Raw genomic sequence first — 16,500 nt, forward strand, 5'->3', positions numbered from 1 at the left:
GTAAGTTTACAGGATACAAAATCAATATGCAGAAGTCTGTTGTATTTCAATACACAATAAAGCAATAGAAAGATAAATTAAGGAAACAATTCCATTTACAATTGCACCCAAAACAATGACACCTAGTAATAAACCTAACCAAAGAGGTAAAAGATCTGTACTCTGAAAACTATAAAACACTGATGAAAGAAATTGAAGATGATACAAAGAAAGGGAAAGACATTCCATGTTTATGGAATGGAAGAAAAAAAAAAATTTTGTTATGTTATGTTAATCACCATACATTACATCATTAGTTTTTGATGTAGTGATCCATGATTCATTGTTTGGGTATAACACCCAGTGCTCCATGCAGAATGTGCCCTCTTTAATATCCATCACCAGGCTAACCCATCCTCCAAATCCCCTCCCCTCTAGAACCCTCAGTTTGTTTCTCAGAGTCCATAGTCTCTCATGGTACGTCTCTCCCTCCGATGTCCCTCGCTTCATACTTCCCCTCCTGCTATCTTCTTCTTCTTTTTTTTTTTTTAAACATGTAATGTATTATTTGCTTCAGAGGTACAGGTCTGTGATTCAACAGTCTTGCACAATTCACAGCCCTCACCATAGCACATACGCTCCTCAATGTCTATCACCCAGCCTCCCCATCCCTCCCAGCCCCCACCACTCCAGCAAACCTCAATTTGTTTCCTGAGATCAAGAATTCCTCATATCAGTGAGGTCATATGATACATGTCTTTCTCTGATTGACTTATTTCACTCAGCATAATACCCTCCAGTTCTATCCACGTAGTTGCAAATGGCAAGATTTCATTCTTTTTGATGCCTGCATACTATTCCATTGTATATATGTGGTATATATACCACATCTTCCTTATCCATTCATCTGTCGATGGAATTCTTGGCTCTTTCCATAGTTTGGCTATTGTGGACATTGCTACTATAAACATCAGGGTGCACATACCCCTTCGGATCACTATATTTGCGTCTTTGGGGTAAATACCCAGTAGTGCAATTGCTGGATCATATGGTAGCTCTATTTTCAACTTTTTGAAGAACCTCCATACTGTTTTCCAGAGTGGCTGCACCAGCTTGCATTCCCACCAACAGTGTAGGAGGGTTCCTCTTTCTCTGCATCCTTGCCAACAACTGTCATTTCCTGACTTGTTAATTTTAGACATTCTGACTGGTGTGAGGTGGTATCTCATTGAAGTTTTGATTTGGATTTCCCTGATGCTGAGCGATGTTGAGCACTTTTTCATGTGTCTGTTGGCCATTTGGATGTCTTCTTTGGAAAAATGTCTGTTCATGTCTTCTGCCCATTTTTTGATTGGATCATTCATTCTTTGGGTGTTGAGTTTAAGAAGTTCTTTATAGATTTTGGATGCTAGCCCTTTATCTGATATGTCATTTGCAAATATCTTCTCCCATTCTGTCAGTTGTCTTTTGGTTTTGTTGACTATTTCTTTTGCTGTGCAAAAGCTTTTAACCTTGATGAAGTCCCAATAGTTCATTTTTGCTCTTGCTTCCCTTGCCTTTGACGATGTTTCGAGGAAGACGTTGCTGTGGCTGAGGTCAAAGAGGTTGCTGCCTGTATTCTCCTTTAGGATTTTGATGGACTTCTGTCTCACATTGAGGTCTTTCAAACATTTGGAGTCTGTTTTTGTGTGTGGTGTAAGGAAATGGTCCAGTTTCATTCTTCTACATGTGGCTGTCCAATTTTCTGAACACCATTTGTTAAAGAGACTCTCTTTTTTCCATTGGACATTCTTTCCTGCTTTGTCGAAGATTAGTTGACCATAGAGTTGAGGGTCCATTTCTGGGCTCTCTATTCGGTTCCATTGATCTATGTGTCTGTTTTTGTGCCAGTACCATACTGCCTTGATGATGACAACTTTGTAATAGATCTTGAAGCCCCGAATTGTGATGTCACCAGCTCTGCTTTTCATTTTCAACATTCCTCTGGCTATTCGAGGTCTCTTCTGGTTCCATACAAACTTTAGGATTATTTGTTCCATTTCTTTGAAAAAAGTGGATGGTATTTTGTTTGGGATTGCATTGAATGTGTGGATTGCTCTAGGTAGCATTGACATCTTCACAATATGTGTTCTTCCAATCCATGAGCATGGAACATTTTTCCATTTTTTTGTGGGAATTTCTTTCCCACAATTACTTTCATGAGTATTTTATAGTTTTCTGAGTACAGATCCTTTACCTCTTTGGTTAGATTTATGCCTAGGTATCTTATGGTTTTGGGTGCAATTGTAAAAGGGATTGACTCCTTAATTTCTCTTTCTTCTCTCTTGTTGGTGTATAGGAATGCCACTGATTTCTGTGCATTGATTTTATATCCTGCCAATTGACTGAATTGCTGTATGAGTTCTAGCAGTTTTGGAGTGCAGTCTTTTGGGTTTTCCACATAAAGTATCATATCATCTGCAAAGAGTGAGAGCTTGAATTTTTCTTTGCCAATTTGGATGCCTTTGATTTCTTTTTGTTGTCTGATTGCTGTGGCTAGGACTTCTCATACTATGGTGAATAGCAATGGTGATAGCTGACATCCCTCCCATGTTCTGACCTTAGTGGGAAAGCTCCCAGGTGTTCCCCATTGAGAATGATATTTGCTGTGGGTTTTTCATAGATGGCTTTTATGATGTTGAGGTATGTGCCCTCTATCCCTATACTCTGAAAAGTTTTGAACAAGAGGGATGCTGTACTTTGTCAAATGCTTTTTCTGCATCTATTGAGAGGATCATATGGTTCTTTTTCTTTCTTTTATTAATGTATTGTATCACGTTGATTGATTTCGGGATTTTGAACCAACCTTGCATCCCAGGGATAAATCCCACTTGGTCATGGTGAATAATCCTTTTGATGTACTGTTAAATCCTATTGACTAGTATTTTGGTGAGAATTTTTGCATCCATGTCCATCAGGGATATTGGTCTGTAGTTCTCCTTTTTGATGGGGTTTTTGTCTGGTTTGGGGATCAAGGTAATGCTGGCCTCATAAAACGAGTTGGAAGATTTCCTTCCGTTTCTATTTTTTGGAACAGTTTCAGAAGAATAGGTATTAATTCTTCTTGAAATGTTTGGTAGAATTCCCCTGGGAAGCCATCTGGCCCTGGGCTTTTGTTTGTTGGGAGATTTTGGATGACTGCTTCAATTTCCTTAGTGGTTATAGGTCTGTTCAGGTTTTCTCTTTTTTCCTGGTTCAGTTTTGGTAGTTGATACATCTCTAGGAATGCATCCATTTCTTCCAGATTATCCAATTTACTGGCATAGAGTTGTTCATAATATGTTCTTATAATTTTTTTGTATTACTTTGGTGTTGGTTGTGATCTCTCCTCTTTCATTCATGATTTTGTTGATTTGTGTCATTTCTCTTCTCTTTTTGTTAAGTCTGGCCAGGGGTTTATTAATCTTGTTAATTCTTTCAAAGAAGCAGCTCCTAGTTTCGTCAATCTGTTCTACTGTTCTTTTGGTTTCTATTTCACTGATTTCTGCTCTGATCTTTATGATTTCTCTTCTCCTGCTGGGTTTAGGCTTTATTTGCTTTTCTTTCTCCAGCTCCTTTTGGTGTAGGGTTAGGTTGTGTATTTGAGACCTTTCTTGTTTCTTGAGAAAGGCTTGTATTGCTATGTACTTTCCTCTTACCACTGCCTTTGCTGTATCCCAAATGTTTTGAACAGTTGTGTATTCATTTTCATTGGTTTCCATGTATTTTTTTAATTCTTCTTTAATTTCCTGGTTGACCCATTCATTCTTCAGTAGGATGCTCTTTAGCCTCCATGTATTTGAGTTCTTTGCGACTTTCCTCTTGTGATTGAGTTCTAGTTTCAAAGCATTGTGGTCTGAAAATAGGCAGGGAATGATCCCAATCTTTTGGTACCAGTTGAGACCTGATTTATGACCTAGGATGTGATCTATTCTGGAGAATGTTCCATGGGCACTAGAGAAGAATGTGTATTCCATTGCTTTGGGGTGAAATGTTCTGAATATATCTGTGAAGTCCATTTGGTCCAGTGTGTCATTTAAAGTCTTTATTTCCTTGTTGATCTTTTGCTTAGACGATCTGTCCATTTCAGTGAGGGGGATTTTAAAGTCCCCCACTATTATTGTATTGTTGTTGATGTGTTTCTTTGCTTTTGTTATTAATTGCCTTATATAATTGGCTGCTCCCATGTTAGGGACATAGATATTTATAATTGTTAGATCTTCTTGTTGGATAGAGCCTTTAAGTATGATATAGTGCCCTTCCTCATCTCTTATTACAGTCTTTGGTTTAAAATCTAATTTCTCTGATATAAGGATTGCCACCCCAGCTTTCTTTTGGTGTCCATTAGCATGGTAAATGGTTTTCCACCCCCTCACTTTCAATCTGGGTGTGTCTTTGGGCCTAAAATGAGTCTTTTGCAGACAGCATATCGATGGATCTTGTTTTCTTATCCAATCTGATAGCCTGTGTCTTTTGATTGGGGCATTGAGCCCATTTACATTCAGGGTAACTCTTGAAAGATAGGAATTTAGTGCCATTGTATTGCCTGTAAGGTGACTGTTACTGTATATTGTCTGTGTTCCTTTCTGGTCTATGTTGCTTTTAGGCTCTCTCTTTGCTTAGAGGACCCCTTTCAAGATTTCTTGTAGGGCTGGTTTTGTGTTTGCAAATTCCTTTAGTTTTTGTTTGTCCTGGAAGCTTTTTATCTCTCCTTCAATTTTCAATGACAGCCTAGCTGGATAGAGTATTCTTGGCTGCATATTTTTCTCATTTAGTGCTCTGAATATATCCTGCCAGTCCTTTCTGGCCTGCCAGGTCTCTGTGGATAGGTCTCTTGCCAATCTAATGTTTCTACCATTGTAGGTTACAGAACTCTTCTCCTGAGCTGCTTTCAGGATTTTCTCTTTGTCTCTGAGATTCGTAAGTTTTACTATTAGATGTTGGGGTGTTGACCTATTTTTATTGATTTTGAGAGTGGTTCTCTGTGCTCCCTGGATTTTGATGCCTGTTTCCTTCCCCAGATTAGGGAAGTTCTCTGCCTTAATTTGCTCCATTATACCTTCTGACCCTCTCTCTCTTTCTTCTTCTTCTGGGATCCCAATTATCCTAATGTTGTTTCATCTTATGGTATCGCTTATCTCTCGAATTCCACCCTCGTGATCCAGTAGTTTTTTATCTCTCTTTTTCTCAGCTTCTTTATTTTCCATCATTTGGTCTTCTATTGCTAATTCTCTCTTCTGCTTCATTTATCATAGCTGTTAGAGCCCCCATTTTTTATTGCACCTCATTAATAGCCTTTTTTATTTTGACTTGGTTAGATTTTAATTCTTTTATTTGTCCAGAAAGGGTTTCTGTAATAACTTCTATGTTTTTTTCAAGCCCAGCTAGTGTCTTTGGAATCATCATTCTGAACTCTAATTCTGACATCTTACTAATGTCCATGTTGATTAAGTCCCTGGCAGTCGGTACTGCCTCTTGTTCTTTTATTGAGGTGATTTTTTCCATCTTGTCATTTTGTCCAGAGGAGAATAGATGAATGAGAGAACAAAATGCTAACAGGTAACAATGTCCCCAGAATATATACTCTAAACAAATCATAAAAGACCTGAAACTGGGGGAAAAGAAAGGGAAAGAAAGAAAAAAGAAAAAGAAAAAAAAAAAGAAAAAGATAAAAATATACAAAAACAGAACAACAAAAAAAAACCCGAATATGATCAAATATGATCAGGCTGGTGCATAGACTGGTGTCACACACTTAATTTTCATTGTATTTGAGTCTGTTAAGAGAAAGTGCCTCCCAAAATTTTAAAGAAAGAAAACTTATATATGTTCAAAAATAAGGGTTAATATGATGAGTGTAAAGATGAAAATTAGAAACAATTTTATAAAAGGAATTGATAAGAAGTTGTTTGAAAAAAGAAAGAAGAGGATTTAAAAAAAAATAAAAATAAAGGGAGAGAATGTGATCAGCCAGGAGACTAGAACAAAGCAATACACTAGAGATTTAGGGTATATTTTGATCTGTTAGAAGAAACTGTATCTCAAAATTTTAAAGAGAGACAACTTACATATATATGCCAAAAATAAGCGTAACTACTATGAAGGTATAGAATTTGACTCTTAAAATGAAAAATAAAAATGTATTTTAAAAAAGGGATTGATAAGATGTTGGTTGAAAAAGGGAAAAATAAAAATTAAAAAAAAAAAGTTAAAAAAATTAACTTTGAAAGACTAAAGAATCATCGTAAAAAAGCCATGAATTTGGGGCAAATGGGTGGCTCAGTCTTTAAGTGTCTGCCTTCAGCTCAGGTCATGATCCAGGGTCCTGGGATCAAGCCTCGCATTGGGCTCCCTGCTCGGCAGGAAGCCTGCTTCTCCCTCTCCCACTCCCCCTGCTTGTGTTCCCTCTCTCACTGTGTCTCTGTCAAATAAATAAATAAAATCTTAAAAAAAAAAAGCCATGAAATCTCTGTGCAGTATTCCCCTATTGCTGGAGTTCTGCCTTTCTCATTGATCAGTAAACTTGGTCTTGGCTGGCGTTCTTGTTGATCTTCTTGGGGAGGGGCCTGTTGCCGTGGTTCCCAAATGTCTTTGCCACAGGCAGAATTGTCCCGCCGCTCCTCCTGGGGGGTGAAAGGGGAGTATCCCCAGATCTGCCGCTTGTTGGGTCCCTGCTGGAAGAACAGGGCATGACTGTGCCACGGGTCATGGTTTATGGCAACCCCGAGCTGAGAGCCCGCTCCTTGGCTCTGTCTCTGCACCCAGCTTCCCTGCTCTGATACGTGGGTGCTCTGCTGAGAGGACTAAGAATGGGTTCAAACTTAATTGATGGGTTCAAACTTAATTAATTAATTGATATTCTATCCCAAATGCCTATTATTCAAAAGAGAAGAAATGATAAAGAGTTTCCCAGACAAACAAACTCTTCCCCAGGTTTATGGTGTCAAATTTTACATCCTTCCAGAAAGTGGTCGCTCTTCTGTTCAGAGAGTTGTTGCTATTCTTTTCTTCGATCTCCTGTTGAGTTCATAGGTGTTCAGAATGGTTTTATCCCTATCCAGCTGAATTCCAGGGACCAGACGAAATCCAGGTCTCCTACTCCTCCGCCATCTTGCTCTGGAAGAAAAAAATATTATTAAAGTATCTATACTACTCAAAACAACCTACAGATTTAATGCAATCCCTATCAAAATACTGAGAGTGTTTTTCACAGAATTGGAAAAAATAACCCTAAAATTTATATGGAACTACAAAAAACTGAAAATAACCAAAGCAATTTTGAAGAAGAAAGAAAGAAAAAGAAAGAAAAAGAAAGAAAGAAAGAAAGAAAGAAAGAAAGAAAGAAAGAAAGAAAGAAGAGAAAAAAAAAAGAAAAGAAAAAAGTAAAGAAAAGTTGGAGGTATCACAATTTCAAACTTCAAGATTTTACAAAGCTCTGGTCATCAAGACAGTATGGTACTGGCAGAAAAATAGACATATAGATCAATAGAACTGAATAGAAAACCCAGAAATAAATTCACAATTATATGGTCAATTAATCTTCAACAAGGCAGGAAAGAATATCCAAAGGGAAAAATATAGTGTCTTCAGCAAATATTTTTTTTTGGAAAATTAGTCAGCTACATGAAAAGAATGAAGCTGGACCACCCGCTTATATCATTAACAAGAATAAATTCAAAATGGATTAAAGGCCTAAATGTAAGACCTGAAACCATAAAAATTTTAGAAGAGATTATAGGCAATACTGTCTCTGACATTAGCTGTAGTAACATTTTTCTTGATATTTCTCTTTAGTCAAGGGAAACGAAAGCACAAATAAAATATTGGGACTACATCAAAATACAAAGCTTCTGGGGTGCCTGGGTGGCTCAGATGGTTAAGCGTCTGCCTTCAGCTCAGGTCATGATACCAGGGTCCTGGGATCGAGTCCTGCATCGGGCTCCCTGCTCCTTGGGAGCCTGCTTCTCCCTCTGCCTCTCTCTCTCTCATGAATAAATAAATAAAATCTTAAAAAAATATATAAAGCTTCTGCACAACAAAGGAAACAATCAACAAAACTAAAAAGCAACCTACAGAATGGGAGAAGTTATTTACAAATGACATATCCAATAAAGGGTTTGTATACAAAATATTTACAGAACTGATACAATTCAACACCAAAAATAATAGTAATAATCCAATTTAAAAATGGGCAGACGACAGGAACAGAAGTTTCTCCAAAGAAGGCATCCAGATGGCCAACAGACACATCAAAAGATGTCCAACAACACTCATTATCAGGAAAATACAAATCAAAACTACATTGAGGGTCTCGATGACTCAGTCAGCTAAGCATGGGCTCTTGATTTCTGCTCACATCATGATCTCAGAGTAGTGAGATTGAGCCCTGTGTCAGCTCTGAGATCATCAGAGAATCTGCTTGAGATTCTCACCCTCTCCCTTTTCCCCTCCCCCTGCTTGTGCATGTATTCTCTTTCTAAAATAAATAAATAAATCTTTTAAAAAGAATAATGAGATATTACCTCACACTGGTCATAATGGCTAAATTCAACCAGAAAAGAAACAAGTGTTGACACGGATGTGGAAAACACGCATTGTTAGTGGAAATGCAAATTAGTGCAGCCACTGGAAAACAGTATGGAGGTTCCTCAAAAAATTAAAAATAGAACTACTCTCTGATCCAAAAATCACGCTACCAGGTATTTATCCAAAACATACAAAAACACTAATTCAAAGGGATACATGCACCCCTATGTTTACAGCAGTATTATTTACAATGGATGAATGGATAAAGAAGAGGTGGTATGTATATACAATGGAATATTATTCAGCCTTATAAAATAATGAAACTGTGTCATTTGCAGTGAGAGGGATGGAGCCACAGAGTATAATTCTAAGCAAAATAAGTGAGTGAGAGAAAGACAAATACCATATGATTTCACTCATATGTGGCATTTAAGAAACAAAACAAAGAACAAGGAAAAAAGAGACAGGGAGAGAGAGAGACAAGCCTAGAAACAAACTCTTAACTATTGAAAATAGACTGATGGTTACTAGAAGGCAGGTGAGTAGGGGAAAGTGTGAAATAGGTGTTGGGGATAAAGGAGTGCACTTGTTATGATGAGCACTGGGTGATTTATGGAATTGTTAAATCACTTTATTGTACACCTGAAACTAATAAAACACTGGATGTTAACTATGTTGGAATTAAAAATTTTAAAAAGTCTGTATTAAAATAGGTATTTATTTATTTTTTAAAGATTTTATTTATTTATTTGACAGAGAAAGATAGCAAGAGCAGGAACACAAGCAGGGGATTGGGAGAGGGAGAAGCAGGCTTCCCGCGGAGCAGGGAGCCCGATGCAGGGCTCGATCCCAGGACCCTGGGATCATGACCTGAGCCAAAGACAGGTGCTTAATGACTGAGCCACCCAGGCGCCCCTTCAAATAGGTATTTAAATATAAACAAATAAATATGACTATAATAATATATGCTATATTATAAAACTTTGTAAGTCCAATTAATCACCAGTATTATGTTTTATATTTATCAATAATGAAATTCTAAGTAATTCATTAAAATATCTTCTTATAATTTTCTTAATTAAAAAAATATAACAAGCACAAATGATCAGGAAGACTAAGAGAATATAAACCACAATTATAATAGGCAAGTACTTTTTCGTATTTTTCTTTCTACAACTTTATTTTACAAAAACATCATCTTGAGCATGCATTTCCTTCATAATTATATAAATATTTTATAAAGTTAAAAAAAACAGATCACTCCAGCAACCCTCAGTTTGTTTCCTGAGATTAAGAATTCCTCATATCAGTAAGATCATATGATACATCTTTCTCTGATTGACTTATTTCACTCAGCATAATACCGTCCAATCCCATCCATGTCCTTGCAAATGGCAAGATTTCATTCCTTTTGATGGCTGCATAATATTCCATTGTATATATGCTGGAGAGTTGGTGGGTGGGAGGGATGGGGTGGCTGGGTGATAGACATCGGGGAGGGTATGTGCTCTGGTAAGCGCTGTGAATTGTGTAAGACTGTTGAATCACAGACCTGAATCTCTGAAACATATAACACATTATATATTAAAAAAAAAAAAAAAAAGAAGATAGCAGGAAGGGAAAAATGAAGGGGGGGAATCGGAGGGGTGACGAACCATTAGAGACTATGGACTCTGAGAAACAAACTGAGGGTTTGATTGTGTGATTAACAATGCTTACATTTGAATAGCTATTTGGAATTTTATAAAGCATGCTTACATCTATTCTCACATTTAATACTCAGAACCCTCCTAGGAAAAGAAATAAATTTGGACATTAATGCTCATGTTACTGAATGATCTATCATAGCTGCTAACTCAGGAAATAAATGTGTAAGCCCTGGTGCATTGCCCTAGCCAACTGCCCCAACACAGGAAATCTTGAGGGGGCTGGACAAATAAAAAACACAGCTCCTGGATGGGCTTGCCAACTCTGTTGTTGAGCAAACTCTGATAAACATGTTGTAAGAAAAACCAATAACTCAAGAGATGAAGGTTTGAAAAAGAGAAAGGAGAAATTTATTTGGGTGTCCACTGCTGGGGGGAGGTGGCAGTCTCAAGCTTTAACAACCAACCTCTCCACCTACATGATGGAGACCTAAAATTTATAAGGAGAGGTTCAAGGGGGTATGTGTTAGAGAGTAGGCAGAGAGCTTGTGTCATGAGTGGGGGTCTGTATGTGTCCTGCACATGATCATGGGCAGGGAAGAGGTCATGTGGGGGGTGGTCTTCTAGGCATTCTATTGCTATCAGGATTTTTCTGGCCTAGTGGTATTTCCAGTCATTGCAAAACACCTTCATCAATGCCTCAAGAAAGTGCAATAAGAAATAAGTACAATGGGTTTTAGTTAGAGCATAAGTTAAGCAGTATTGTCTCTTTCTGGTTTTAACTTTTGTGGTCTATAGTTAAACAAGAGGGCTCACTAACATTCAGATTTTATTTTGTTTGTTTGTTATTAGAACAACTCAGCAAAATAAAATTCCATGGTTTCACACATACTCATAGGCCAAAAAATAAATAAGTAAACAGCAACTTCATAGACAAAAGGGGAAAAAAAGAAGCCTTTTATCTTTGGCCTTTTTAACCATCTCATACAAAACAACTACTTATAGTACAGCTAAGTACATACAAAAATTTTACTGGAATGCTCGGAATAAGATTTTTTGTTGTTGTTGGTTTTGCTTTTTTTACAAGTTTTTTTTTTTCTTCTTCTTATTTGAGGTTATAATGAACATGGTCACACCACAAGTAAAGTAAGAAGCAAGACAGAGAATGCTCTGAAGGCTGGTTTGATCATCCAAGATAATTAAAAATGGCAGACCATTAACAATGTGTACAAAGATACAAAATGTAAATAAAAAATAGAAACACATTTTCTTTTTAAAGTACTTTTAAGAAAAACAGCAAGACCTTGGAAGTTTGGGTTCTTTTTCCTCCCCCATTGCAGATTCTCATTATGGTTTAGGGTGGCAGGGTGTGTGTGTCCCCTGCCGTGGTGCTGGCCGCATGGGGCGGCCCGGCAGGACTGTCCATTCCAAGGTGGACTGCATTTAAATTCTGACATGGGAAGCGGAGGGTGAATATGTCACGGAAGTGTTTGCTTTTGTTAAGTGTAACTTTTCGTTTTTTTGCTGTTTAGTCATCCTCATCAGTCTGCTTCTTGGTGCGGACATCGTTATCCTCATCATCTTCACCTGCCCGTGTGCCCGTAGCTGTCTCAGCCTCCTGGTCTTCCTCTCTACCCTCTTCCTCACCATCGCCTTCCTTCTCTTATTCTTCCTCCGTTTGCTCCTCCCTTCTTCCTCTTCTTCATCTTCCTCTTTGTCAGCCTTCTGCTCCCCATTTTCCTCTTAAGCATTCCCATCAGCATGCATGTCTCTACCATTCTCACCCCTGCACAACTTCCTTTTTCTCCTGTAAGTCCTTGGTGGTGATTTCAGAGCTGGTGTCCACCGCTGTGTCCGACATGATGGGACAATCCAGTAATTCAATGTAGCAGATTAAAAGGAAAGCAGGATTTGGAGGACTTTGATGATGAAGCTGCTGGAGTCTACAGTGGAGGTGGTTGCAGTGAGCAAGGAGCTGGACTGGAAACAATGCAACGTTGCTGTTTCAGAGCAGCCAGTGGGGTCAGATATGTTTTAAATTATGATGTCCTTCGACAGATGAATGGATAAAGAAGATGTGGTACATATAGACAATGGAATATTATGCAGCCATCAAAAGGAATGAGATCTTGCCATTTGCAACAATGTGGATGGAACTGGAGGGTGTTATGCTGAACGAAATAAGTCAATCAGAGAAAGACATGTATCATATGAGCTCACTGATATGAGGAATTCTTAATCTCAGGAAACAAACTGAGGGTTGCTGGAGTGGGGCAGGTGGGCGGGATGGGGTGGCTGGGTGATAGACATTGGGGAGGGTATGTGCTATGGTGAGCGCTGTGAATTGTGTAAGACTGTTGAATCACAGACCTGTACCTCTGAAACAAATTATACATTATATGTTAAAAAAAAAAAGAAGATAGCAGGAGGGGAAGAATGAAGGGGGAGGAATTGGAGGGGGAGACAAACCGTGAGAGACTATGGACTCTGAAAAACAAATTGAGGGTTCTAGAGAGGAGGGGGTTGAAGGGATACGTTAGCCTGGTGATGGGTATTAAAGAGGGCACGTTCTGCATGGAGCACTGGGTGTTACGCAAACAATGAATCCTGGAACAGAACATCAAAAACTAATGATGTAATGTATGGTGATTAACATAACATAATAATAAAAAAATTAATGTATGGTGATTAACATACCATAATAAAATAAAATTAAAAAAACAAAGAAAAATGAAAAAAAAAAACAAATCACTAACAGTTTATGAATGACAGTGACAAAGTTATTTAAGAAATCAGTAACCATGGAAAATTAAAATAAAATATACTAAAATCAAAAAAATTAAATTAACATTGATATGAATGATCTGGTTAATTTTTCAATATTTTAAAACAACTCTATTATAAATCGGCACAATAGATATACCTACATACCTAAGAAAATATTTCTCAACACATGGAATAAGACAAGTGAACTAAAATATAATTGAACTAAATAGAATTTAATTTTGAACTAAAATAGAAATGTTAGTATTTATTTTTGGGTAAATGTAGCCACCAGAATGGATAAAATTAAAAAGGCAGTGTTGGTGAGTGTGTGGAGGATCCTGGTTTCTCATACTCTGTTGAGAATGTAAATTATCATGACCAATTTCAAACTGTATGCCATTATCTCCTAAAGCTAAATGTGTTCAGACTTTGTGGCCTAACAATTTTAGTCCTAGATTTACCTAATAAAACAGAAATAGAAATAATAGATTATTAGAATGTTAACAGCAGTACACAAACTGGAAAATTCTAAAATGCTCATTAATAGTAAAATATATATAAATATTGCTATATAGTCACAAAATGAAATTATATATAACAATTAGGAAAAGACTAACACTATGTGGAACAATATGACTATATTTTATAACCACAACCGTGTAAAGGAAGCTAAAAACAAAAACAAAAACAAGAACAAAACCTGAACAGGGGTACCTGGATGGCTCAGTTAGTTATGCATCTGCCTTTGGCTCAGGTTATGAGCCCAGGGTCCTGGGATCGAGCTCAGCATTGGGCTCCCTTCTCCACAGGGAGTCTGCTTCTCCCTCTCCCTCTGCCTGCTTGTCCCTCTGCTTGTGCTCTTTCTGTCAAATAAATAAATAAAATCTTAAAAAGACAATATCACATATATACAGTTGAATTCACAAAATTCATTTATAATTATATAATTAGAGGCCAGGATAGTGGTTATCTTTGGGGTCTGGATGATAATAATTGGAAGAAAATACAAAAAGGACTTCCAGGATGTTGATACTTTTTTTTTTTTTCTTGATCTAGATACAGGTTTTGGTGGTCTTCACTTGGTGGAAATGTATTGAATTGGAACATGACAAGTGCATCTTCCTGTTGGCATGATACATAAAATTTTTAAATCAAATGTATATTTCTATAGCTGTGCTTGCAAACATTTTTGCGGTTAAAACTCTGTGTACATACAATGCTTATTTTCCCTTAGGATGAATATATTGAAATACATGGAAAAATTCTACAAAGATCATCTGAAGCCAATATTATCTTCCAGATGTCATTAGTATATGTTTTACTGCAAATAATAACATAAAATATTTATTTTTATAAGATTATATTAAAATAGTTAAAAAATTTCATGAAAAAATGACTAAGTGCATTTTATATCTTATTTTAAAATGAAATATATTTCAACCCAAAAATCCATACTGGATTTATTTTGCTTGATTTCATCATCTCAATTGATTAAATAAACCAGACAAATGTAAAATCTGATTTTATTTGATGTTAATGAATGCTACTTAAATGTCTAAATTATATTGCATCAGTGGAGGAAGGAAAATATATAAAATGATCTAGAAATGAGTTTTTAGCCTTCCAATTCTTTCCTATCAAATGCCCTGTATAAGTTTTTGTTGTTTTCCATTTAGTCACATGCATATATATGGCTTTACTCATCTTTGCAGATTTTTTTTTATTCTTATGTTAATCCCCTACATTACATCATTAGTTTTAGATGTAGTGTTCCATGATTCGTTGTTTGTGCATAACACCCAGTGTTCCATGCAGAATGTGCCCTCATCAATACCCACCACCAGGCTTACCCATCCTCCCACCCCCCTCCCCTCTAGAACCCTCAGTTTGTTTTTCAGAGTCCATCGTCTCTCATGGTTCATCTACACCTCCCGATTTCCCCCGCTTCATTCTTCCCCTCCTGCTACCTTCTTCTTCTTCTTTTATATTTTTTCTTAACATATATTGCATTATTTATTTCAGAGGTACAGATTTGAGATTCAAAAGTCTTGCAAAATTCACAGAGCTTACCAGAGCACATACCCTCACCAGTGTCTATCACCCAGTCACCCCATCCATCCCAACCGAACCCCCACTACAGCAACCCTCAGTTTGTTTCCTGAGTTTAAGAATTCCTCATATCAGTGAGATCATATGATACATGTCTTTCTCTGTTTGACTTATTTCGCTCAACATAATACCATCCAGTTCCATCCACGTCGTTGCAAAAGGCAAGATCTCATTCCTTTCGATGGCTGCATAATATTCCATTGTATATATATACCACTTCTTCTTTATCCATTCATCTGTTGATGGACATCTTGGCTCTTTCCACAGTTTGGCTATTGCGGACATTGCTGCTATAAACATCGGGGTGCCCGTACCCTTTCGGATCCCTACTTTTGTTTCTTTGGGGTAAATACCCAGTAGTGCAATTGCTAGATCATACGGTAGCTCTATTTTCAACTTCTTAAGGAACCTCCATACGGTTTTCCAGAGTGGCTGCACCAGCTTGCATTCCCACCAACAGTGTAGGAGGGTTCCCCTTTCTCCGCACCCCCACCAACATCTGTTGTTTCCTGACTTGTTAATTTTAGCCATTCTGACTGGTGTGAGGTCGTATCTCATTGAGGTTTTGATTTGGATTTCCCTGATGCCGAGCGATATTGAGCACTTTTTCATGTGTCTGTTGGCCATTTGGCTGTCTTCTTTGGAAAAATGTCTGTTCATGTCTTCTGCCCATTTCTTGATTGGATTCTTTGTTCTTTGGGTGTTGAGTTTGATGAGTTCTTTATAGATTTTGGATACTAGCCCTTTATCTGATATGTCAATTGCAAATATCTTCTCCCATTCTGTCGGTTGTCTTTTGGTTTTGTTGACTGTTTCCTTTGCTTTGCAAAAGCTTTTTATCTTGATGAAGTCCCAATAGTTCATTTATGCCCTTGCTTCCCTTGCCTTTGGGGATGTTTCTAGGAAGAAGTTGCTTCGGCTGAGGTCAAAGAGGTTGCTGCCTGTGTTCTCCTTTAGGATTTTGATGGACTCCTCTCTCACATTGAGGTCTTTCAACCATTTGGAGTCTATTTTCGTGTGTGGTGTAAGGAAATGGTCCAGTTTCATTCTTCTGCTTGTGGCTATCCAATTTTCCCAACACCATTTGTTGAAGAGACTGTCTTTTTTCCATTGGACATTCTTTCCTGCTTTGTCGAAGATGAGTTGACCATAAAGTTGAGGGTCCATTTCTGGGCTCTCTATTCTGTTCCATTGATCTGTGTGTCTGTTTTTGTGCCAGTGCCATGCTGTCTTGATGATGACAGCTTTGTAATAGAGCTGGAAGTCCGGAATTGTGATGCTGCCAGCATTGCTTTTCTTTTTCAACATTCCTCTGGCTATTCGGGTTCTTTTCTGGTTCCATACAAATTTTAGGATTGTTTGTTCCATTTCTTTGAAAAAAGTGGATGGTATTTTGATGGGGATTGCATTGAATGTGTAGATTGCTCTAGGTAGCATTGACATCTTCACAATATTT

At 37.5% G+C, this 16,500-nt stretch overlaps 1 pseudogene; it reads right to left on the reverse strand.

Moving 5' to 3' along the window:
• Window positions 1-11,353: 11,353 nt before the first annotated feature.
• Window positions 11,354-12,062, reverse strand: LOC123841424 (prothymosin alpha-like; annotated as a pseudogene).
• Window positions 12,063-16,500: the final 4,438 nt, after the last annotated feature.

This window comes from Mirounga angustirostris, unplaced genomic scaffold (assembly GCF_029215605.1).
Source record: "Mirounga angustirostris isolate CCGP_5_RB_7025 unplaced genomic scaffold, mMirAng1.0.hap1 SCAF_13, whole genome shotgun sequence".
Lineage (NCBI taxonomy): Eukaryota > Metazoa > Chordata > Mammalia > Carnivora > Phocidae > Mirounga > Mirounga angustirostris.